At 44.3% G+C, this 25,377-nt stretch overlaps 2 protein-coding genes across 5 annotated transcripts in view; both read left to right on the top strand.

Annotated features, from left to right (window-relative positions):
* LOC143211916 (uncharacterized) overlaps positions 1–25,377 on the top strand; it is a 353,326-nt gene that overhangs the window by 106,097 nt on the left and 221,852 nt on the right. The gene's annotated exons all lie outside the window — the stretch shown is intronic.
* The window catches only part of LOC143211920 (uncharacterized), a 73,181-nt gene that overhangs the window by 20,165 nt on the left and 27,639 nt on the right, over positions 1–25,377 (top strand). The gene's annotated exons all lie outside the window — the stretch shown is intronic.

Raw genomic sequence — 25,377 nt, 5'->3', positions numbered from 1 at the left:
CCATCAAACACAAGAGCCATGAAGCTACGCGCACTAGGCATACTTTGATGGAAGTGACATGGATGTCTTTCGTGGGAAAAGAATTCAGATTTGCAATCTTGAAGCCAGTTTACGTTTCCCAACATTTGTGATTTCCAAGCCAGTTTATGTTTCCCAGGTTTGAGATTTGTGAGTTTGAGAGTAAGGAATGGGTAGTTGTATCACGGTAGCAGGAAGCGCGGAGAGAAATTTCGCCGTTTAAACGATTTAAGTCGCGTTCTCTCGCAACGTTTCATCCTATCGACGGATCGTCGAACACGCGGCAGAAGACCAGCCATCGGTTCGACTTTTTCTCGTCTTTTTTTTTCCCCCGGTTTTGCCGAGCACAGAGCGAACTTGCGGACGATCGTCCGTGACGATTGTCCCGTGATTTATTGCACGGCGCATCTATGCACGCGAATAGTTGTTGCAGTTCACGTGTATTCCCTGCTACGTATCTGCCTCTGCAGAAGCGTGGCTGCATTTGCCAATGATCCGGAGAAGGGACTGTGAATTCGCGAGCTTTCTCCCGTTTACCGCAACCTACGCTGCTCAAATTCCAAGTTCACTTGCCTAATCGATCGAACTCTTTCTCCCGGTATATGTATACAGGGTGATTCTGGGAACTGGAACTGGCAATTATGACATATGATTTTTTGTCCCAGTTCCCAGAATCACCCTGTATACAAGATAAATAGCAGTTTTCAAACGATAAGAAAGTCTCCTGATAAGAAAATCGAAAATCAACCATTTTCTTCCTGCTGCAAAGTGTCTCGTTCGACACCGATTGAAATTGTGGTGTAACTGGCTTCGAAAAGCTCTGGTTTCCGAGACGCAGGTCTCATTGCCACACGAATTTGTTTTCCCTTTCACTGGCAAATTTTTCGCAACAGTTCGTGACGTCGTACTCGTTGATATTTGCCTTCGTTGCGTTGTCGCGGCCTTTGTGTTTACTACGTCGACGAGAGAGACCACCGTGGTCGCGTGTTCGATACGCCGTCGAGCACGTTCCACGCCATTGTTTGCCTTTCGTAATGGCGGCCGTTTCCGGTTTCGGTAATCTCTCATTACTGGCATAACACGATTGCCTGGTAATTGGTCGCACGGAGATCGAACTAGCGCAAACATACTCTCGCGGTTATTATCAAGGGTACTACGAGCCTAGTCACTCTGGAATTATCCTTTCTCCTTTCTGGATCGAGATCTTCTTTCCTGGTAGCCGACAATACTACCTTCTCGAGAAAATCGAATCAATTTTTCACATGCTCCTACCAATTTCACCATTTTTTCGCTGAATTCGATGTGCAATCACAGCTGTAAGTTCATCGAGTTTGCATAATTCCGATCCTTTAAGACCGCTGATCACGCACATGTTGCTACAAACCTTCTCTTCGGATTTCTGGGATTTCCTGGGATTCAATTTTTCAGCCCGTTCCTTTAATTTTGTAAGTTTTTACGTAATTGAAAGTGTGAGATGGCACCAAAGTACGACGAATGCAATTTAAAAGCAACAACATCCCATCGCGACAAGAATTTACTTACCTATGCAAACCTAATCTCAATTTCCACAGCAATTACAGCTGGTTTCCATGTAGCGCGGTATCACCGCGATCAAATTAAATAACCTGGTCCCGATCTAAATTGAATTCTTTGTAGGTGTTCACGATGAAGAAATTACTCCTGTCCGAGATAATCCATATCTCTTAATTAGAGGCATTCGCCCGACGATACTCGGAGTATTCTCAGATATGAATGGAACGCGTACTCTGATTTTACTTTTTAGACTCGGCTATGCGAAGAATGCGGCACGGTAACGACGCGTTAACAAGCTGCCGGTCGGGTGCGCGTTTAATTTGCTCTCGACAGTGGCAGCGAGTTTCCGAGAAAAATTCGTGTCTCGTAGTCACGAAGATTCCTGATTGAGAGTCGATGAAATGGGCGAGGCTGTTTTCTATCATCGTGTGGCAACGCCATAACCGTGACACACGGTGGCAATCAGTCGGCGAGCTTCTATTTCGCATCGCGTTATTACCGTGCATCGTGTTCCAGGTTATATGCGTAGGCTGCATCTCCGTGGATGCAACGAGATGCAGTATGCACCACGTAAACCACCATCTGCATTAGGCGCCCCGAGCTGCTCGGCACAGGCTATTCTGCACGTGAGGCGATTTCTTTTCGGGAAAAGGAAAGCAAGTGCGGGGATACCGGGAAAACTATGCGATCACTGTAATCCTGGGAACGAGGATTCGATACTCCCTGATCTGATCGCGTAGGGAACCGTTAGATTCGGTTGCTGGGAGCATACCGAGAAAATTTGTCTTTTAGGTCATCGAAGCGGAAAATCAATAATTTTCTTGAATTTAAAAATCGAGGAGAAATATGTTGGATTTGGAGAACCTCTCAGCTTGAAGAATTTTTTAAACCGCCGTAAACGAAAAAATAATTATGAAAAAAATACAGCGATACTCTTTAACCTCTTCAAGAGAAGAATTTTATTTTTCTCAAAATTCCGGAATGTACTTCCAAATATCGAATAATTCTCCACAAGAGGGAGAACCACTCAAGAAACGACGGTAAATTTTCTGCAATTATTCTCCTATACAAACTGAATGGTCAACTAAAACAATGTTGAAAGAACGAAAAATGTAGAGATACTCTTCAACCTCCTCAACTCTGTTCATTTGAACGGAGAAGAATTTTTATTCTTCTCAAAATTCAGGAATGTACTTCCAAATATCGAATAATTCTCCACAAGAGGGAGAACCACTCGAGAAACGATGGTAAATTTTCTGGAATTATTCTCCTATACAAACTGAACGGTCGACTAAAACAATGTTGAAAGAACGTCTGGCAGATCCGTCCACATATTCGATTTCCATTCACGTTCAAGCAGCCACGCCCCCGCTTAAAGAAACGAGTCGCGAGGAAACAGCCGTCGTTGTAGAAACGGCGTCTCAGAAAAGAAAAGAATAATCCGCGACGAAGCAGGCATTTGACCCCGGTTATGCTCGGTTCGCATGACAGGTTGCGCCTGCAATCGTCGGCTTGTCTCTCCTCCTCGTTCCTCGCCGGGTTCGTTATTCCCGAGCCGTTCCTTCGTAGAAAACCAGTCCGGCGCGTTCGGAACGATCGCAATCTGTTCTGTGTGCAGTGTGCAACTTTGTTGCGCTTCTCGCTTCGTCTGTGTCCACGTCGCGTGTCAACCCTCGTTCCTTCGGGAAACGAACCTACAACCATCGAAATTGGATCTTTGAGCTTCGGTAGCCGTGTATTTTGTAGCTGGGAATTGAAATGTCGTGGAACTTCTCCATTAAAAAGAAATTCCACTGAAATTCGGGAATTTCATCAGAACCAATTCCGTGTTTTAAATAGTTAGACTTATTACATCATAATGCAGCTGTTTCCAACCTTCATGCTGCTACGTCTCCATGAAAAAATTTTTTTTCTGCGCCCCCCTTTATTTAGTACATATAATAATGTGGACACAGTTTGTTTGTAGATACATATGTTTTCTTTCAAATACGACAAAACTTTCCCTCCAGCCTAATATATTGCCACTTTTATAATTATTGCTACATTTATAAAATGTACTTCTCAAATCGTTATTTGAATAAGATCATTTTTTGGTTTTCACGAGAATGCACCTCGGAGACGTTGAAAAATCGAATAAAAAATGCCAGAGTCGAAACACGTCGATTTCCAGCGGACTAGTGGTCGCCGACGATAACGAATCGACGGAAACCAATCTGGTTTCCTTTCCGAGATAATTGCAGGCGTCGCGGTTCTGTTTTTACGTGGTGGTTCTCGATGGTTTCGCGGAATCCCCTACGCCCAGGGAAATCTCTAGCTCGTCGATGCTATACGCGAGGCGGAGAGCGAAAAAACACGGGGCGGGCGTAATGTTATTTGCGGGAATAACAACGGTGGTTCACCCGGTTGCAGACGTTGCCCGACAAGCGTGATATATTGCGTGAGCGTTAGCCAACCCCTCGCCCCGATTCAATTCCACCCTGTCTGCGAGCCACGCCAACGAATAATCGCGAGCCGTCTGGGTGTCGCGAGTAAAATTCGTTGAACTGCAATTTTTCGCATTCCATTACCGCGATTAGACGCGTTTCTTCTGTTACCACACGACTTGGCACTGTCACTCGGCTGGTCAAGGTCAGTACTCTGCTGGATCATTGCCAGGCTCATGGTTTTTTCCCCGGAGAATTCATGCTGGACGACATAAAACAAAGAAATAAATCGTGGAGGTATGACATGTTCGGAATAAGCATTTTTATGTTTTTGTTATCAAGATGTTTATTTCCATTTGAAAACATTTCTGACAAAAAGATTTCGATTCAATTTCTACACAAAGAGAATGATTCTGTATCAAATGCATTATTGATTCGAGTTTTCCTTTCTTTCTAGACTCTCCCCGTCGTGTCTATCATCTGCACAAGCATGATTAATAGCTGTCTTCAGCCGCGATTACGTTTTATTGCCATCGCAGCGACGTTACATCAACCGAGTCCCAACGAGGCTACGATCGTTCAGATCAACTTTTCCTCGTTTTTTGCCCGCACACGTTTCGGTACGATCACAATCGAACGAAAGATCGGCCATCTCTATATTACCGAAAGTGACTCGGTGTTCCCGTAAATGTTCAGACAAAACCATCTCCGCTTTCACCTCGATCGACGAACACCCTTTCTGGCTGCTATCTGACCGCACGTCGATCTAGGCTCACGTTTCCAGAGCCGTTTATCGATTTACAGTGGCGAGACTGTGCTCGGGTCTTTGGTGACCCTTGGCTTCTCTTCTGGGATCTTGACTTTTTCCCTGAAGAATTAAAAACTTCAGCAAAGACGTAAAAATTCATTTTTCACGTTACACGTTTTTCATTTAAAGTTTGAAGACATCCTGTAACGAAACAATTACCACAAAAATATGAATTTGTCTGACGATGTGTATTGTTGTTACAAGCGAATTTTTCTGGCCATAGCCATCAGTCAAGGGGTTTTTCAATTTCTTTTGCCTCTCGCAGAGCAAAGACGATTCCTGACAATGGTTGCCTTTGTTTCCAAGCTGGTTATTAATTGTACTCGGTCGCGACGAGACGTTTAACGTCACGATCGGCGCCTGGTCGCGTTCGATTCGGACGTGGATCGATGCGTTCCTCTCTTTCTCTATCTCTCGCCTCGTTGGAAGCTGACTCGCATTGCGCAACACACATTTTTCCTCGCTTCTGCGAGTTCTTCTGCGGGTTAGGTTCGCTTCGAGCAGGAAGTCGCAACCGTTAATCGTTCCTCGGGAGCTCTAAGGGTGCACGCTTACATAAAAACAGTTTGCATTACTGTACTCGAAACGCGAAGGTACGCGAACTTTCTCCGGTGGCTTTCTTTGAACCTGGTCTTACACTTTCCTCGTTACTCAAACAAATGTTATCAGCAAAATCTGCGGGAAAAATAAAAAATTCGCATTTTTACAAATTTATGTATGTAATGCCAGATATTACGCACTCATGAATCATGTAAAAGTCTACACGTTGAGTCATAGCTCGCTCGAATTCCTCGGCTCGCAGATTCACAAGAAACCACAATAATCTCCACGATAGTCCTCTGAATAATCCATTCGGTATCCCACACGACAGGCGGAAGACAATAAACGCAAACGAGAGGCGGAGGAAAAATAAAACTGAAAACCGGAAAAAAGATCGAGCGACAGAGTTTAAACGAGGCCTGCGCGTTTGTTGTCGAGCGAAATAGAAACGAGAGCGAGGGAAGTAACTCTTCTGAATAGACCCGTCCCATGGTTCTGTCGCCTCGGAACCACTTTCTTCCGCAGCGTCGCGGAATATATAGTATTCGTAACGCTCTCTCGGCCGAAGAAAGAAGAAAAGTCGTCTGGAACGATAATCGTTAGTCACGCCGCCGCCTCGTCCCGTGCTCAAGCGAAATACGTAACAAAACTTTCGCGAGCAGGACAAAGCTCGCGCACATCCATACTGCACACCTACTCGGTGTCCTAGTCTTTTCCGTTCGCACCGATTTTATTCGTATTTATCTATTCCAATTTTTATTGAAGTCCTAGCGCTTGAATTTTTACTCCGAGGTACCACTAAAAATTGCCTGCTCGCGTACTAGTCTTTTCCATTCGCACCGATTTTATTCGTACTGATCCACTCCAATTTTTATTGAAGTTCTAGCGCTCGAATTTTTACTCCGAGGTTGTACCACTAAAAATGGTCTGCTCGCGTCCTAGTCACTTCTGTTCGCACCGATTTTATTCGTATTGATCCACTCTAATTTTTATTAAATTCCTAGCATTCGAATTTCCACTCCGAGGTACCACTAAAAATTGCAACAGATAAATTTCTCTCATTGACTAAGAGATTCCTTTCGCACAATTCGGAGTCGAGCAATCATAGCGTTCTTAAAAATTAAACCACACAGCGCTCTTCCCTCCCACATTATTTTCTTTGATTCGCCACAATCCTCCAAGAATTTCGACTCCGAGGTTCCACTAAAACTTGCTACAGATAAATTTCTCTCTTTGACTAAGAGATTCCTTTCGCACAATTCGAAGACAAGCAACCAGTGTATTCTTAAAAATTAAACGACACGCTGTTCCCTTCCCATGCACATTATTTTCTTCGATTCTCCACATCCTCCAAAAATTTCAATTCATTCTACTTCATTCAGTGCATTCTCCTGCATGTTTTTTCGGCGAATATTAGCGATCGAAAGGAGACACCCCGTGTGCAAGAAGGGTCAACGGTCGTCGGTGTTGCTCGACGCAGAAACGGTCGCGCATGGACCCGGACTCATTCGGCCGGTCGTCGAAGATTTCGCAAGCGGATCAGGCGTTTGCTCTCGACACACCGACACCGAGACACGGCGTTCTCAGGTATGCGATAGCGTGGCACACTCGGCATTTGCATGTCACGTTGTTCAGCCCGCTAAAGCGCAGGTAAAAGCGGGAAGGCTCCCACCCCGGGGCTGATCCGGGGATTAGTCGAACGATCGACGCTGGATCGGACCCGGCTGCTCTGATCGATGGAAATCGTGAACGGCGCCCGATGCAATCGACACACTCGGGAAATTATCGAGTCATAGAGCAGACCGACGGAAACGGTTCTACGGATTCGGTGTTTACGAGCGACACTTGTTGCCGCGCCGATTTTCACCGACTAGTTCCTGTCTTGCCGGTTCCATACACTTAAACCGCTTTTCTGCAACCCTTGCGTGCGATGCAAGAGAACGGTGCAATGGAGTGCTGCGATTTATTCAGAGATGTGTTTCGTAAAGTTGGTCAAATGCACTTACCATAAGCTATTCAATTTATTAGGGTCGCTCGAAAAAGACTTTCCTTCCTCGGCTAATAAATATTCCTCAAAATATTACACTTGTGAACGAACGTAATGAACAAGTTTATATTTATACTGGGCGTTGATTGATTTATATGTGCATTGAATCGAATGTTTAAACTAATATCAAGCCGGCTGGAGCAGACACGATTCCCAATTTCCCTCCTGTCCCGGACAGATTGAAAATCCCTGTCCATAAAAAAGATTAAAAACAAAAACACGGGGGAGAGTGGGTTACGATAAAACCATCATCCACCGCGTCGGAATTCGCATCGGCTTTTCACGGAAAAATTCAAACGGAGAAAGAGAGAGAGAGAGAGAGAAATGGATAGTCGGCCAGAGTTGGTGGACCGGTTGCAGGATTTTTCCGCTCGTTCCCGTCGAACGTTTGGGATAATTGATTCGCGTCTGTCGGTGACATTTTCAACGGTTTTTCGTTCGGCGGCCGAGACCAATCGGAAATGCAAGGGGGGCCGAGAGCGAGTGCATCGAGCGAGCATTTGCATTCTGCCCGGCATTAAACGCGGTTTCATAATCGTCACGCTGCTGCCGGCGCGGCTCGAGTGTTTGTATCGGGATCGGTCCGTGTATTTATGGGTTGACACTCTCATTCACTCTGTTATGTAACTGCGACGACGAGGGATTACCGAGACCAAAAATTTACTGACCTGCGATTTGCTGTTGTCATTCGCATTCCGGCTCTGCTGAAATCTGAACGGATTGAGTAACCAGGGAATGCAGATTTTTTTTGTTGAACTTGTGACGGTCATTGCAATTTATTGTTTTACATTGGCGATTTTTTGGCTGTACTCTTTTTGCCACCAAAAGGAAAGAAACTATTCAGCAGTTCTGCTAAAATAAATTCTTAAAGATCCCTTCTTCTACAATGACATAAAACCAGGGCTACGGAGTCGGTAGACAAAATTCTTACCTCTCCGACTCCGATTCTCCAAATTGAAAAAATATGTACTCAAAATAATTAACAGTTTTAATAAAACTGAATAAATAATTGAAATATTGTATTAACAATGTATTGTATCAACAACACAACGCGACTGTTACTTTCTCACTTTCAGGAAATAGGTAGAAAATACTACTACCATAACTTTAACTGTTTCTTCTCTACATAGTGCCGAGGTATATATGTACATATACAATACGTCTATACTGTAGATCGAATATTAGCAATTTATTTATGTATACATAAATCTATTAATGATTTATAAACAAAAGAGCCAGAGTTGGAGTCGGAGTCGATATATTTTTTCAGACTCTGACTCCGACTCCAGGAGTCGATATGTATATAGCTTTTTTTTACTCCGGCTCCGATTCCAGTGATCAGCAATTACATACTCCCAAACTCCGACTCCGACTCCGAAGCTCTGCATAAAACTGCTCATGAAAGAATATTGGAAACACATTTACTTCAGTCACGTGACTACCCAGTAAAAGAGATACATTGCATTTGTGGATGCGACGATGAGAAACAGGCGACGGTAAAATGAAGACAATAGCTCGCAGAATGCAAGGTACGTCGAACTCGTCGAACGCTTCTGACATTCTCGGGACACCTGTGCGCCGAACAGAGGGATAAGAGAAAAGAGTGAGTCGCTCCATCATCGCGTTAGCACTCGTAAAACGTAAGGGAGCACGTGTTCCCGTTGCTCGGTTAGCCCATTCTTTTTTCGTTCGACGGGGAACGTTGTTGGCAATCGTGTAGACACAGGTGGGCCGGTCCTGGTAATGCGCCCGATGCGCCCGATGCACTTTGCGCCGCGTGTACACTTCCACGTCGGTGTCAGCGCTGGCTCCTGCAAATGTTAACCGGTATCGAGCGCGGCGGACCGGCTCGTTAACGATATTCCCCTTCTCGAATTAACCGCACGTAACCGCGCGATAAAACGCGGCCTACGTTGCAAAACGGCGCGAAAACGCCGGTGCAATTTGTCCGGCCGATGCAACTGTTTTATGCACTCGTTCATAACACACCCCTCGTTCCAGCTAGTCTCCATCGTTTTAACCTAGTTCGGATGCATTAGATTTATTGTTCTCTATTTTCACACTTACATTTGTAACTAACGAAATGTAGACAAATTTAATAATACACAAAATATTTCGTCAAATATTTTTCAAACGATTTTTGCAAGTAAAAATTCGAAGATTGTTTAATAAAACTTACGAACTACAACAAATTACTGGACAGACGAAGGCTCGGTTCACTCAAGATCCATTCGACCTCGAACACAGCACGAAATTCATCTCACGGGCGTCGGTCCCAGAAGATAGGATCGTAAAATGGTACAATGGGTCGGGGCCCGTTAGCGCCGAATCAATTCTCAGCCTCTCATCGCCTCGCCTAATAACCATCGTTCAAGGCTAATGTACACGTCTCCATTAAATTATCTCGAGCTCGACCTTGGTAATTAACTTCCGCGTCTGGGTCGTACGGTTTTCTCGATCGTTTTCCTCTTGACTCTCAAGGCCTCAGGGAGCTCGATGAAATATTTCGTTCAACCAAGCTACAAACCTCTCTGCAAGATAGAAACGAATTTTTCACGAATGCATCTTGACAATTTCAATAGTCGTCTGATTGCGAAGTAAAATTTTCTGCAAGTGCCAGAGTGATGCGAAAGAGACTGCAGCTCTAGAACCGAGCCAGTGACGCATGTAACTGTACGAGCTGTACGGAATATGATACAGTCCCTCTGTGTTCCTCTTTATAAGGCCGCGCGGCTCGGGAATCGCGCGTAGGGCCTACTTTATGTACTCTCTGGTACCTAGCGGGATTATGTAGTGACCTATGTACCTCGTGTGTTTCTGCGTCTCCTCGGGGGCCCGATCCTCTCCGATCCTCCCTGATCCCCGTATTCGCGAGAGCCGCGTGGACGGCTTCGTATTGCAAACTGGGCTATTGCACGCGATGCATCCGACCGCTTCTAGAACAATGCACCCCGATGCACTCCCAACGAGTCGGAATGCAGCGCGTGCGACTGCGTTTCCGTTTAATCGCGTCGGATTTAACACTGCGCTCGCGGATCCGCATAATTTATCGATTTTCAAAGAGTAGAAAAGAACAGGTCTTTTGGAATAACTTGATGGACTTTGATTGTACTGTATTTATGAAATGGAGTTTGCTCATTGAAATTGATTGGGATTCGTAAAATACATACTGAACTCGACGCCATGTCCCTAATCACCAGGAACGTACACGAGTGTCGTTAAACGCCGACAACCAGCCAACCTTCCACCAGAGAATTAAAACCGTGCGGCGCTACGCGTTCGAGTTAATTAATGAATCGTTCGGGAAATTGATCGGAGACTGTGCGCCTGGTAATTACGCTTCTTCTGGAAACCGGCGAGACGCTTAATGGACCAGAAATTATTGCCTGCTGCGAGTGTAGTAGACGGAAAACGCGCTCCCAACGGATTCGAGCGGATTGGGTAATTTCATTTGGTTTTCGGGGTGACGACGTTTCAAGGCGACACTGACGATCTCTAACGAATATTTAGACTTGCTCGAGTGTTTTCGAAACCAAAAATTTTACGTGAAATTTGGAAGACACTTGAATACACTGCAGATTTTATGCAGTAAATGAAATGTAGGATGTAAAAACATTTAAAGAATTTCAAGAAACTGCCTAGTTTAATATATTAAACAATTTTGAGAATGATTATTCCCAGGGCCCTCTAGGGGCGGGCAACCCGAACATTTGTCCGGGGCGCCAAAATTTAGGGGCGCCATTTTGGCTGTAAGTGTGAGAAAAATATAAATAGCCAATTAATAGAAAATTTGCTTTTATTAAAATTTAAATAAAATTATTAAATTTTTATTTGAAATAAAAAATATGTACCTTTATTTAAAAAATATATATATGTATATTCTTAAGGGGCGGCAATTTGTCTTTTTGTCCGGGGCGACGTAACCGCTAGAGCGGGATTCCATAACTTCTCCATTCCATCGCTAGCCGTCACAGCTCACCAGAACAGCCAGTTCGGTAATTAATCGCGAAAAGCGACGCGAACTCGTCGAATGCGTTCGCGACTCCGCTCGCGAAATGGAAAACGGCTCTCATCGAGACGTTTTCGAGGATCATTCAGCTGGTAATTCGTAAGAGCGCGAGAGGATGTCGAGACAGATCGGCTTACACATGTTCCACCAACTGGCGAGCAGGTCGAGCCCCCCTGCGATCGATTTATCGCGCAACAGGCGGGACAACGACTCCACTAAACGCGAGATCGAACGTTTTTACATGGAACAAGAGAAAGAGAGAAAGAACTAAACTGTCGACGCTGGCATACGTTCCACCCACCCTTTTCTTCGCGAATTCCTGTTATTAATTCCTACCGTGTCACGCGGTGATCGAGGACTTTACAAGGGCCTTGTTCCGCCCGCAAATTCCTATTGTTGCGGCCGCGATTGATCACCGGTTACGCTCAGCTTGCGCTTTATTGTCGTTTCCAGCGGCTGTTGGTCGATTGCTTTTGTTGGCACCACGGTTCCCGGATTCGAGCGGCATTTTAATTGGCTCGTGTGTTCGATAAATATGTGCCAACTTTCTCACGTCGAATAAACAGTATTAATATGTTCCCTTCTACGAACTTCTTCGTAACGATCTCTCACAAATATTTTACACTGGCTCGAGTGTTTTTAGGAGCAACAGTTTTGGGTGAAATTTGGAAGACAAACGAATAAACTGCGAATTTCATGCACAATAAGTAAAATGCAAAATAGTAAAAACTTTTTTGATATATATTAAAATATTGATAAATATGTGCCAACTTTCTCACGCGTCGAATAAACGGTATTAATACGTTCCCTTTTATACTAACATTTTCGGGCGAAGATGTTGTAAAACAGTCCAAGAAATTATTCGTAAAACTCGACGAAAAATTCTTCAGAGCTCTCGATTTAATATTTAATATTTAATAATCGATTTAATACTCTCACAAATATTTAAACTGGCTCGAGTGTTTTTAGAAGCACAAATTTTGGGTGAAATTTGGAAGACAAACGAATAAACTGCGAATTTCATGCACAATAAGTAAAATGCAAAATAGTAAACACTTTTTTGATATATTAAAATATATTGATAAATATGTGCCAACTTTCTCACGTCGAATAAACGGTATTAATACGTTCCCTTTTACTAACTTTCTCGGGCAAAGATGTTGTAAAACAGTTCAACAAATTGTTCGTAAAACCCGTCGAAAAATTCTTCAACTCTCTCGATTTAATTCTGCGCTGACTGGACAGAATCAGTAGAAGCACCCCATGCGATCAGCCAACCACCATAGAACCATTTCCCACCGTGGGCATTACGCAATCCGTTGCTGTGCCAGGTCTCGTCGATTTTTCCATCGAATTCGAAGCACGCGGCGCGCACAGATACCCGATAACCTTTAATCTGGCCGTCGAATGAATCAGAGTCGCATTATCGCCTTGCCCCTCTTGTCCACCGTCTAAGTAACCATTACACGATCGATACACAACCGGCAACGGTCCAGGCTCCGCTTATTCAACCGGTCGATTGTCCATCGAGCGTACGACAGATAATGGCACTTGTGAATGAAAGGATTGACGAGCGCAAGCAGGTACACCGTCGTGTAGCCCCGGATATTTTTTTTCATTCTCTCTAGCTCTCTTTCTCTTTACCCTGTGTGGACACTGATTATTTGTAGGGTAGACACGATCGTCAGGAACGAAGCCAAGCAGCCGGATAATTGAGCGCACATGTTTCCCGTGTTACCTTTTCTTTTTCTACCTTTTCTTTCGCCCCTCAAAACCCGCGCACTGCCCACTGTTTATCTCGGAAACTGTTGCAGCTACACGAGAGATTTTCTTGCGGGAATTAACCTTTGAGCATCGCCGATTTTATGGCGGAGCTCTGAATTTTTTGGTGCCGTTCTGCGGTTCTGCACAGGGTCCTCGAGTTGTAAGATTTTTTCTCGGAAATCTTGTTTTTGCTGTGGACGTGTTTTGTGGCAATTCACGAACTGAAAAATGTCTATTTGATCTGCCCAATACATTTTTGTAGATTAAATCCCAACAAAAACATCCTGTAAACAGGAGCCAAGTTCCTATGGCCGTAAAAAGTTGTGAGATCAAACAAAATACGGCCAAGTTCGTTAGCTTAGAAATACCTCTTGTAATACTGAAAAAAAGCGTTTGTAAAAATTAGTTTAAAAGAACGCTATTTATTTTTTAAAGAGTTACATGGAGGGCTAAATTATTCAAACTTGGCCGCTACCTAACACCTTTTATGGCCATTGGTTTAAAAAAGTAACGGCCAAGTTTGAATGATTTAACCCACCATGTAACTTGTTAAAAATTAAAAAGCGTTCTTTTAAACTAATTTTTACAAACGCTTTTTTCAGTATTGCAAGAGGTATTTCTAAACTAACGAACTTGGCTCCTGTTTACAGGATGTTTTTGTTGGGATTTCATTAATTTTTGATGAAATTTCATCAATTATCAAGTAGGTATCAAAGAAAACCAATCCTTTTCTAATCTGCAAGACAAAATCCAAATTCAATGTATCGAAGATTAACACTCTGCCGGCGACGCGACGCTCGGATCCGTTTGTCTTCTGCCGCTATAGAGGATGCAGTTTCTTTTGTTTATGTTAGAGCGATTGTGTTTTTCATCAGTATTTTTTGCGACTTCGAAGCTAATAAAACGTATACTTATGTATGTTATGCTTCTATGTTCTATCCTACGTACCTATTTCGTAATGTTTCTTTTTCAATACAACCCCTTTAAGGTGTAAAATTTCAAACTTTGATAATTATTCCTTTGAGTGATTGTTATGGTGGACGTATGTATCAAATTTCAAGCTTGTAGGTCAATGGGAAGTACCCAAAAGGTTTCGATGATATGCCAGTCAGTCAGTCAGTGAGAAAAGCGATTTTTGAGGTCCTATATCTCGGAACCTACTAATGTTGAAAGATTAATGTTTTGTTAATATTGAGACATGATAGCATTTAACAAGTGTACGAAACTACATCTCTCCATCTGCCTCCAATACAGAGTTATAAGCCTCTAAAAAACTACGAAGTTGTTTCGTGTAAAAGGAGGTAGTGCGAGAACTTACAGCTAGATTTATTTTGCATAAGAATTTCCTCCTGATCTTAATTGTTATGAAGAAAAGTATGTGGAATAATGTCCGGCAAAGATGATTCTTACATTTCAGTTTATACAGGGCGTCCTGAAAATGTTGTACTCCCTTGACAAGCTAATGTACAATCAGTACGGATAGTGAACACCCTGTACATTCACTCTCCATTCTCTGCGGACCTAGTGTGTCCGCGAGATTGCGTGTCGGACGAATAAGCGGAATAAGAGATAGAGGCAATATAGCGGCGGAATGGAATTGCAGGGCGGCGGTGGAGAGACACAATGCTTGTTATGCATTGTGTTCGGGGGGCCTCCGCTCCGGTTCCCTTTTCTCTTTTCTGTTCTGCTCCGCATCGAGGGAGCAGCCGCGGCCGATGGCTTATTAGTTTCGTATGAACAATGTGTGTCACAATTTATTCGGAATCGGTGGTGTAGCATCGCGCGGATTGCACTCGGGCGGGGGTTGGATTGTTTGTTGCACGCGCTGTGTATACGAGGGAATATCGCAGTAGATGTTCACAATGCTCCGGAGAAACGGATTAGTCGACGATCGTCGTTCGAGAGCTGGTTATTTTGTTTCGCGACAGGGGATATTGCGTGTTCCGTGTCAGCGGGATTCGGCGATGACGATGCACGGAGAAGCGCATCGCGCGAGGCAATCGGAATTTTTATTCTTTGATGCACGGAGAGGGGAATTAGATTTTTTAAAGCAGTTTCAGACCCAGGAATTTGATACGAGCCTTTTTGAATTGATAAATGGATTTTGAGATTATCTTGCTTCTTTTAATCTACTGTTTAAAATGCACCAAGAACCACACAAGACGCACGAACACGAATTTTTCCGGTTTTGATAGGACATTAATTACGAACGATTATCGGACGAACGGAAAATTCGATCGTGGATCTCGCTACCGCGATCGCATGCGTCCAGGAGCAGCGTTCCCCGGCGATAAATCATCGCGGCACGCCGTCGACGATCATAATTTACCTGGTGAATAATAAACAGCGTCGAGCGCAGCGATTCGCTCGCGAATTTGCATCTCGATCCCCGTTAAGCTCACCCACGCGAGATACAGGGTGTTCGTTAACAGGTGAGAGAAAATTTACATTATTCATGCACGAAAAGAATTGTATACATACCTAATATCTTTATGCATAATAATAATTCTCCGCCTCAACTGCAACAAACTGCAGGAGAAATAAAAATTTCTAGGATCAGGAAAGATCTGTGAAATGAAAGATCGAAATTTTTTCTGTTCGTTGTCCTGCAGGGTTATGATCGAAATGATTTGTCGGACATTGCGGAACACGGTGTACATTAGAAGACGCGCGAAACGATGGCTCATTAACGCCGGTCTCACCGACAGAAGCCGGCGTTTCCGCGGCCGTGCGCTCTCCGCGCGAGCACGCTCGGCTCCGCTCGGTCCTATCGTCAATCTGCGAAAGGTCAACGCTTGGTCTGGAACGCGAGTTCATGTAACACGATCCCCGGTAGCCGGGGTAACTGAAATCTCTTTTCTGTCCTTTCGGAAACGGGTGCTTCGTGACGCGATTCGTGCCCGAAAACCAACCATTCCCCGGTCGTGTCCGCGATCCTATCCGCCCACGTAATATTACGTCCGAGAGCGGCGTCGACGAGACCCTCCGGAAGACACTCGGACCACTTTGCGTCTCTTGAATACGGAATAGGACGATGATATAGCGCGGTCTTCTTATTAACGTCATAGCTAAATAATGGCTACGAGAGAGGACGTCTTTCTCGCTCTGCTGGTAACCGAGACCTGTTGATTTTCGAGGAGCACTGATGCTGCGTTGAATCTTGTTCGCAATTGAATTTAGCCCTCATCCGTCCCTTGTATCGATTTGACACAGTTTTCGAAACTTCGTGATTTTTATTATTTAATGCGAAACATATAACCGAAAAAACATCGAGAAATAACTCTGTTTACCATGATATTTCATTGATCTTTTACTACTGTGTCAATTTGACACCGAGGGACAGATTCAGCTCGTGAAATGAGTAAATATTGTAATTTCGTATCGATAAAATTAAAAAAATCATATAGAATGGAATTATTCTAGGTCGGGAGAAATATTTAATTTTCGAGTTAAAGTAGCTCCGAGTGCAGAGGGTTAATATCAAGTGATTTTCGGGAGTTCCAGTCAATTTAAAAATGTGTTCCCGTGGGAAACTTTTACCGTTCGAGGACTTAAGTTGAAGATGAAAGAAGTCTCTTCACGATGGATTAACTGTGGTTTAAAAAAGTCAAACTAGAATTGCTTTGGAATTAGAGTAAGGAGCATAACTGATTCCACACACTTTAAATCAGAATAACTTTTATATGAATGGACCAAACGACTTCAATTTCTCTGTAAGGCTAGAAGAATTAGTTTAGTAAATGACGTCTAATAAATAAGTAAGAAAAACAATACTAAAACTTGATTTTTACAACTTTTTTAACTGGCCCGATACCGAAAATTTAAAAAATGTGTTTTGTCAACTGGTTCAAATTAGATACGCTATGAAAATTTCATTGAAATTGATTAACGGATTATAAACGATCAAAAATGGTAAAACTTGCCACTTTTTATGGTACACTACAAATTACCACTTTTGTTCGTTTATAATTGGCAAACCAATTAACCAATTTCAATGAAATTTTCGGAGCGTATATAATTTATACCGGTTGACCAGACACATCTTTTGAATTTTCGTTATTGGCCCCGCTACAAAGGTAAAAATCAATTTTTACTATTGTTTTTCACAATTCCGTCCAAATGCATTTTTTCAACATATTTTTTACACATCACTTACTAAACTAATTCTTCTAGCCTTACAGAGAAATTGAAGTCGGTTAGTCCATTTATAAAACAGTTGTTCTGATTTAAAGTGTGTAGAATCAGTTATTCTCCTTACTGTATGTTTATGTTATTTTATTAGAATTAGAATTATTTATTCTTCAGAATTATGAATTTATATCAGCCTCTGAGACTCCCACAAGCTAGCCAAGACTATGGTTGACTCGCAACCGTTCAGGAATACAAAGAGCGTGCTGGAATCCGCCCGGAAAAAGGCGTAGTCGCCGAACGCGTCTAGAATGCGACTCGCGGGGGCGATTTTGCACAGGCGGATAAGCGGTTCGCCGAGGTTTGTTATCGCGGACGAATTCATTAGCCGTAATTATTATGTAATCGGCGTCGGTGAGTCGCGGGGCTTGGGAACCGCCGCGCCGGTGGTAGTCGGGCACGTCGGGCCCGAATCGATTTTCAATAAATCAACGAGCCCATCGGCAGCACACACCGCGGTCGCTTAGTATGCGCATATTAAGCGAGCGGGTACACCGCGGGCCCCCGACGTCTGTTTATCCTCTTCGGGCCCCGACGCACACGCCCGTTATCGGCTGTTTATTCGTCTCCGGGCCCTAGCGGCCCGCACGCGTTTCCCAATTAGATCTAACGTCGTTCCGAACCGATTTCAAACCGGTACACGCGACCCCGGCCACGCCAGTACGTTTCAAGCGTGGCGGAAGTTGCTCACCGCAGTAATATCCAAAAAACCACGTGAGAATATTTTATGAAATTATTTCTGAGGGTACATATTGGAAATGGGTGTTTAAAATAAAACTATTCTGTATCTCGCAGCGTGGGAGAAAGCTCTTTACTTCACGAAAAGTAAAGTATCAAATGGGATACTTCGTAATCTCCGGTTATTAATACGATTCCGAGATCGTTGATTCACTTTTGACAGTAAACAATAAGTTCACTGTGCTTGTAACTTATTGATAATCCAACAGCACACGTATATGTAGAATTATGTACAGCGTTTATCAAAAATTCAGCACACCGAACGCGGTATACCCTTTCGTTTTCGAAGAGCATAATTTCGTCGGGACGTTTAGCATCGGTTAAATCGATAAAATAATTCAGTGCCCGGGTTTTCTCGTGGAAATGCATTTACGGGCGGCGATGAAGCGCGTCTGTTGCGCGTCGAGCACGTTTTAAAATAGGTGAAGTGCGGCTCTTCGTGAAAAGAGCGACGAGACTGCGCTGCTAGCACTTCGTTATCGCTCCAGTGCTATTGACCTTATATCGAAAGCACTCTCCGGCCACGGTTCAACGTATTTAACGAGCTCGCATACCATCAAGGATCCGTGTCGAAACGATCGTTCCACCGCGAGCGGAATACTTATTGTTGCCATTCCCGGGACGACATCATCGATCCACGGGTAAATCGAAGTTGTTCGTTTGTTCGACACGATCTACGATCCCGGTGATCCTGCACCTTCTCTCCTCGAAATTTCCTGCGCAAAAAGCCGGAGGTAGAAGTACACTTTTCATTCGGAGTTCGATAAAACGACTATCAAAAAATCGTACGTCAATTTCCGGGGAATCGTTGTAAAGAGGAAGCTTCAATCGTCAAATCCGTGGTAGAATCAGCCACGAAAAATTTTTTTTAACATTTCCCGAGACGTTGAATCTGTGCCATTTTCGAGAAATAATCGTCTCTTGATTTTTTGCAGCATGTCAAAAATTTTGTAAAATGAAATGACCGACGGTAACGCTATGCTCCTTTACGAAACTTTTGCAGTTTGAATGCGTTTTGGCATCAGTGCAAATTCACAGCGGCGCCATTATAGATTCTCCGGTTTCGTCTATTTCCAAAGTGAAAGATATGGCAAAGGGGTTCAGTTGTTCGCGGAACGGCGTTGTTATCGCGCACTATACCAAAACAAGGGGGTCTGCCAGCTATTTCGAACGCGATTCGCGAACGCGTGACGATTCGGGGCGGGCGCGTGCGTTCCTCGAATAAACGGAGCCCACGCACCTCAGCACGCACGCACGCACTCACTCACGCACGGGAAAATACAGGATCTATAATAATCGCGTTGGCCTGGTCAGTGACACGACACCTTAAAGCACGCTCGCTACCGAACGAAAGCGCGATAAGGAGTTATCCAGCCCGATGAGAAACGGTGCAAAGTGCGCTCGCGATTAGGCGAACCGCGTTTATATTTCCCCGACGACGACGAGACGCGAAACGCTCGTAAAATTCGACTCGTTTCACTTAGGTGTCTTGTCCGCCGGTATCCACGGCTATATTAATTATTTACGGGGCGTACCGTGTACCCAGGCTATTTCTGGCCTTTAATGTGACCAGATAAGCGGCGGCCAACGATCTGCTCGCATTATGCTTCGCTCCGAACCTGTCCCCGCTTCTCTCGCTGCGATCGAAGCGTTTTCTGCTCGGTTCGCGTCGCTTGTTCCGCCGCGTTCCCATTCCCTTTATTATCTTTCCGACAACAGTATTTTCATATAAACTGTGACGCGATGTTAGACGGCTGCCGTAAATTCCCCGCAACGATGTGGGATGTGATTTTACAAGCGACACATTGTCGATCGCTCCGCCGTTTTATGCTCGAAATCACTGTGCTTGCGCGATCGAGGATTTGAAACGAATAATTCCCTCTTCCCAGGAACACGAAATTTTTTCTCGAAAGCATCAGGTCGCCCATCAAATTTTGAACAAATCATAAAGTGCAGCAAAAATTCTAAATTTTTGCTAACATTCGAAAAAAGAATCTGTGAAAGTTCGAGAATATTGATCGACCGCTAACTGGTGAAAGCCGAGATCATTTGCAGGCAACATCGTTCCACGAAACTTTGATTGACAGCGACCACGCCAATTCCGGCTTCGAAACCAGGTTTCCTAAACGCGATCGCGGTTTTCCCTGAAGCCGGGCCGGATTCCGTGCAACAATGCGAGTTCCCCCGTATTATAGCATAATCGACCGTCGACGATATACCAGCGTAGCTGTTCGCATAAATTGCCGAGTTTCGGCCGGGGTTCACGCGAACTTCCGTGCGACTCCGTAACTCAATTTGCCATGGTTAGTCCGGGTAAGATCGTTTTGCAAAAGCGAGGAGGGCGGGCAACGATTTTCATAGTGGCTGGCGAGGTGACTGCAAAATACTTTATCTGTCGGCTCGCATCACGGACTTTGAACGCGAACATTCAATAACCTGAAAACCCGGCCACTGGAGAACTGTAATTTGCAACAATTAGTTTCTCGAGAACGACGATAAGTTGCAGCTTCGAATAAAATTAGCGGCCCGAGCGAAATGCTCGCCGGATAACCGTGCAAAGCGGTGCAAAGCGGTGCAATAAAAATCCCCTTCCCAGCCCCCGCTCTTCTGGATACCCGTGATCTATGGATCGAGATACAGCGATCTTTGCCGGGAAAGTAGCCATCGGTGGCCAAAAGTATCGGCGCTGGACCCCGTGATTAATGGTGGCAGACAATATTGCTCTATCTAGATTAAGTGGGCTGATTAAAAAAACTGGCTTATTACCCGAGTTTTTACTGCGATCGAGCAAGTGGCTGTGATTTATGCGCACGGTGCCGCCGGTACTTGGGAAAATTTAGAAAGTGAAGGCTCCGTTTACCGGCTATTTTATCGAACATTTATAAGTTTCAGCCGTGGTTTTTTTTGCGATAAACATTCTTATACCACAAATTTATTAACTCCGCCTCGGGATCTCATCCGAGGCTGAAAATTGTAATAATTCATAACAATTTACACACTTTGAATAATCTCCAACACTCCAAAGGAAAGTACTATTCCATGTAGCAATTCACAAAGAGTCAACTTTAAATAAATAGAACGAGTCTAGTAGAACGACTTTCAAAATTCGCTTCGAGGTCCTCGTTTTCTCCGGCGAATTTCGCCAAATTTAATTGGACAGGTTGTTCTCGAAATTCGCTCATGAAAATGGAAATTCGAGGCAGCATTCAGGCCAGTAATTAGAGTGAACAAAGAGTTGGCCGGAGGCTCGAGGCGACTAGATATAATGGAACACGAGGAAACAATCCAGTTTCGTCGGGACAATCGCTACCATAAAATCGCCTCTGCTATAGTTCGCGTGGTGGACACTGTCATGTCTGTCTCGGTGGACTTAGATGGACTACCTGTTTCTACCGGTTTGGTATCGGCGCCAACGCTGCGAAAGGCGCTGTCTGCCTTCGCATACCTGTATACACGTGCGCGACTTCTCGTGCGCAAGACTCGGCAAGAAGAGACAATAGATGATAGAAGCGGCGCGGCGCACGGAGGCATGCCAGACCACTTTTCTACTGTGTCCAAGGGGGAGGGAGAATATCAACTTTGTCGGTTGATCCTGGACTGACAGGATCTCCACTTTGAAATTCATGAGTCGAGGAAAACTGAGATGAGCGACTTCGTACCGAGATACTTCATACTAGGATCTTTATACAGAATTTATACAGAAATTCATAAAATACAATGCAGTACGTGAAGATCTTATAGAAATTCATAAACTATGTTCAAGTACCTGGAGATCTTAAAGAAATTCATAAAATACAATGAAGAACTCGAAGATCTTATAGAAATTCATAAAGTATGTTCAGGTTCCTGAAGATCTTAAAGAAATTCATAAAATACAATGAAGTACCTGAATATCTTATAGAAATTCATAAAGTATGGTCAAGTTCCTGAAGATCTTAAAGAAATTCATAAAATACTATGAAGTACCTTATTTTATAGAAATTCATAAAGTATGTTCAAGTTCCTGAAGATCTTAAAGAAATTCATAAAATAGAATGAAGTACCTGAATATCTTATAGAAATTCATAAAGTATGTTCAAGTTCCTGAAGATCTTAATGAAATTCATAAAATACAATGAAGTACCTGAATATCTTATAGAAATTCATAAAGTATGTTCAAGTTCCTGAAGATCTTAAAGAAATTCATAAAATAGAATGAAGTACCTGAATATCTTATAGAAATTCATAAAATATGATGAACTGTCTGAGGATCTTCAATGAATTCATGAAGTGCCAGATCATTGTTCGGAGACTTCGAGCAAATTTACGAAACGCAGACTACAGTCTAGGAAAAGTGATAAGGAATTGCAAGGAGCATTAAGAGTTCGTTTAATTAATTTTAGCTCGCGAGCGCACGAGGCAATTGATCACTGATTACGGTGATTTAGCTGTTGGTCTAAAGTCTACTTTGTTGGAAAGGTCATAGGGAACGCAAATCAGCTGAAAGTAAAGCCTAAATTAACCCGAATTACGAGTCCCGAGCTGGAGCGGAGCGATCGGCAGTGAAAACTAAATTCGACGTAAACGCTCCATTCACGTCGGGCTCGAGCCGCTCTACTAGAAGAGAACGGGTTTCGAGGTTTCACCTAATGGTATATTGTACTGCGCGCTACTTTTTTTCTTTTTCGCGTAGGCCATGCTAATGCTACGCTACTAGGGTCAGGATAATTTCACACTGTCTCCAGATGGAGCGAGTGAAACCTAGGACTCTGAGAGTCCCGCGTGAGAAACGTCGCATGATCCTCTTTTGTCTCTGCTCTCTAATCTTCGACCAGCGGCGCGATGTTAGCGAATATGAATATAATGTTCTTCTTTGTCTGGAGAATGTACAATGGTCACTCGTCAAGCTCTATCCCCGAGGAATTCGTAATTAATGTACCGTCTGAAGACAGTGAAAGCTGAAATGTGAGAGAATAAGAGTTAACGCATTATTAAACTCTCAGTTGTACATTGATCACTCGAATCTCAAAATACTGTATTCACAGTGGAGAAACACGAAAATTAAAAGCAATAAAGTCCTCCATCAGCGAAAGAAAAACATTGCAGGCTGTGAAACCAGCTGGGTTAATCCCGAAACTGAATCGTTTAGCTCCGCCACAGCCTTTGAGCGACTCGACGAGGTGGTACGCGAAGAAGTCAAAGGAAGAAAGCGGTTTGCAGAGAAAACAGCGCCGGAAATGCTGCGAGATGAAAGAGTAGCCTCGGATCTATATAAAGGAAGGAAGCTGGGAATAGCGGAGGATGTCGAACCGGAAACGGGACAAGGATCTCATGAAATTTCATCGATTGTCGCCGGTTGTGTCCGCGGATACGAAGACGATATAATTTTGATCGGACGATATCGTCTGGCCACTCGGCTCGGCCCTAAGATCCTTATTTATTCGGCCGGAGCCGCAACAATGACGCATAATAAGAGTTTCGCAGAAGACTAAGCGAAAGAAACGAAGGCTGCCGGCGCGGCGGGCTCGTGACCGGCGTTATCTAAAATACGAGTTCCAGAAACTAGAAAATACCGATCAAAAGGGAGCCACCGGACGGCGAAGGGCTCACCCCGGCTATTTTTAAGAAGGGGCTCGTGCGAGGGTATCCTATTAACATACAATAAGGACATAATTCTCTGCTGGCTCCTGCGGAACACAGGACGCCGCGTGCTCCGGGCCCTCTTCGGGAGCCCCCACCAACCATCCTCCGCGCCCTTTATGGCTGCGACGGGATACAAGAACAAAGGAACGGGCAATTTCGCGTATTGTCCGCCGGACACTCTTACCGAGCCTAAGACTGATTAGGAACCGGGCGTCCCCCGAAATCAGCGTGACAAATGGGAATCGATGGCGACCCTCCTTTGCAAAATAGCAGTCTAGAAACATAAAAATGCATAACAAGTATCATTCCACTGAAGGACTTGCCTCGATGCTTACACCCAGGTCCCCAAGTGCACCGGGAGTGTATGAACATCGCAGACAGTGGGAAAGAGAGGGGGGACCAGTCCCATCAGCATCGTTATCGAGCATCTGCTCCCGTTCCCATCTGAGGGCCCCGAAATCCCGATAAAGACAAAAAAGAGGAGGGACAGAGAAGAATACGCGCGGTGGGCGTGTCGAGAAGCCTGGCCCCGATTTCGGGTCTGCTCGGGGCGGCGTTTACGATCCGCTCGTAAACGCAACCGGGTCCCGTCAGCCCTCTCGGCGCATCTCGTTAACGCGCCTCGTAACTTTATCGTCGAGAGAGGGTCTCGCGACCCGTTTATTACGCGCGCGCTGCAAACAATATTCCGGGGTTCCTCTCGTCACGGGCCGAGTCTCTTCAACGAGAGAGCGAGGCTTACCCTCGCGGAGAGGACTCGCGAGATTTGCAACCACGCAGCTCGGATCTCCGAATTATTTATCGCCTTTGCGTTTCGTCACGAAATTGCTCTTCCTTTTTCTTCCTCTTGCTCTTTCTTGCGTAACGCGTTTACGCGCGCGGATTTTAACGCGAGGAATTTGTCTGAACACTATACGACGCTTTTCGGACCGTAAATCCTTGCGTAACGGGGACCACCTGTGTACAGGATGATTTCGAGATCGGAGACCTGTTAGGTTCGTTATACCGTTTAATCCTTGATGAGAAATCATTTGATTAGCTTCTGGACGGTGGTTCAATTCATTTTTGTAGGTCCAGAAATAAATTCCAACAGATCGTTTGCTTGTTTCATTAAAAAATTGAGGATGTTGAATGATTTGTGGTTGAATGGTTCATTGTTCCGCGAAGACTTGTGTCCTACGGTAAAGTTCCTCTCTCGAGATACCTTGAACGATAGTTCCTTGACTTTGATATGATGTAAGAGAAGAGGCCTACGTGATTCCTGCCGGTTTTTCTGAACCCGTGTGACTGGAATCCTTTGTGAGAGAGTATCGATGAAAGTTGCACCGACTCGAGGAACAGTCGACACTCTGATACGTTTAGCGATGGCGACTCTGGTATCTTGATGGCGGTGCGCCGAGATTCAGATAGAATGGGAGCCTAACGGGTCCCGTTTTCACAGTTTTAATGATACCGCACGGTGGATCTTGTTTCGAAACGCAATCTCCGATCCTTGAGAAAACTGATTTCCCATGATCCCTAATATTTGCAAATCAAAGGAGTGTACATTATTAAAGGAAAGCTTGCGCGTATTGGAGATAACAGAGGGTCTCCGAAATAAATTCCACTATCGCCAGAGGCAATACCGATGCATCGGCCCCAAGGCTACCGCCACGCCTCGTACTAACTATAGTCACCACCAATTTCT

Source organism: Lasioglossum baleicum, chromosome 9, assembly GCF_051020765.1.
Source record: "Lasioglossum baleicum chromosome 9, iyLasBale1, whole genome shotgun sequence".
NCBI classification, from domain to species: Eukaryota; Metazoa; Arthropoda; class Insecta; order Hymenoptera; family Halictidae; genus Lasioglossum; species Lasioglossum baleicum.
Note: the sequence above shows the minus strand (reverse complement) of the source record. Positions and strands in the feature narration are given on the sequence as shown.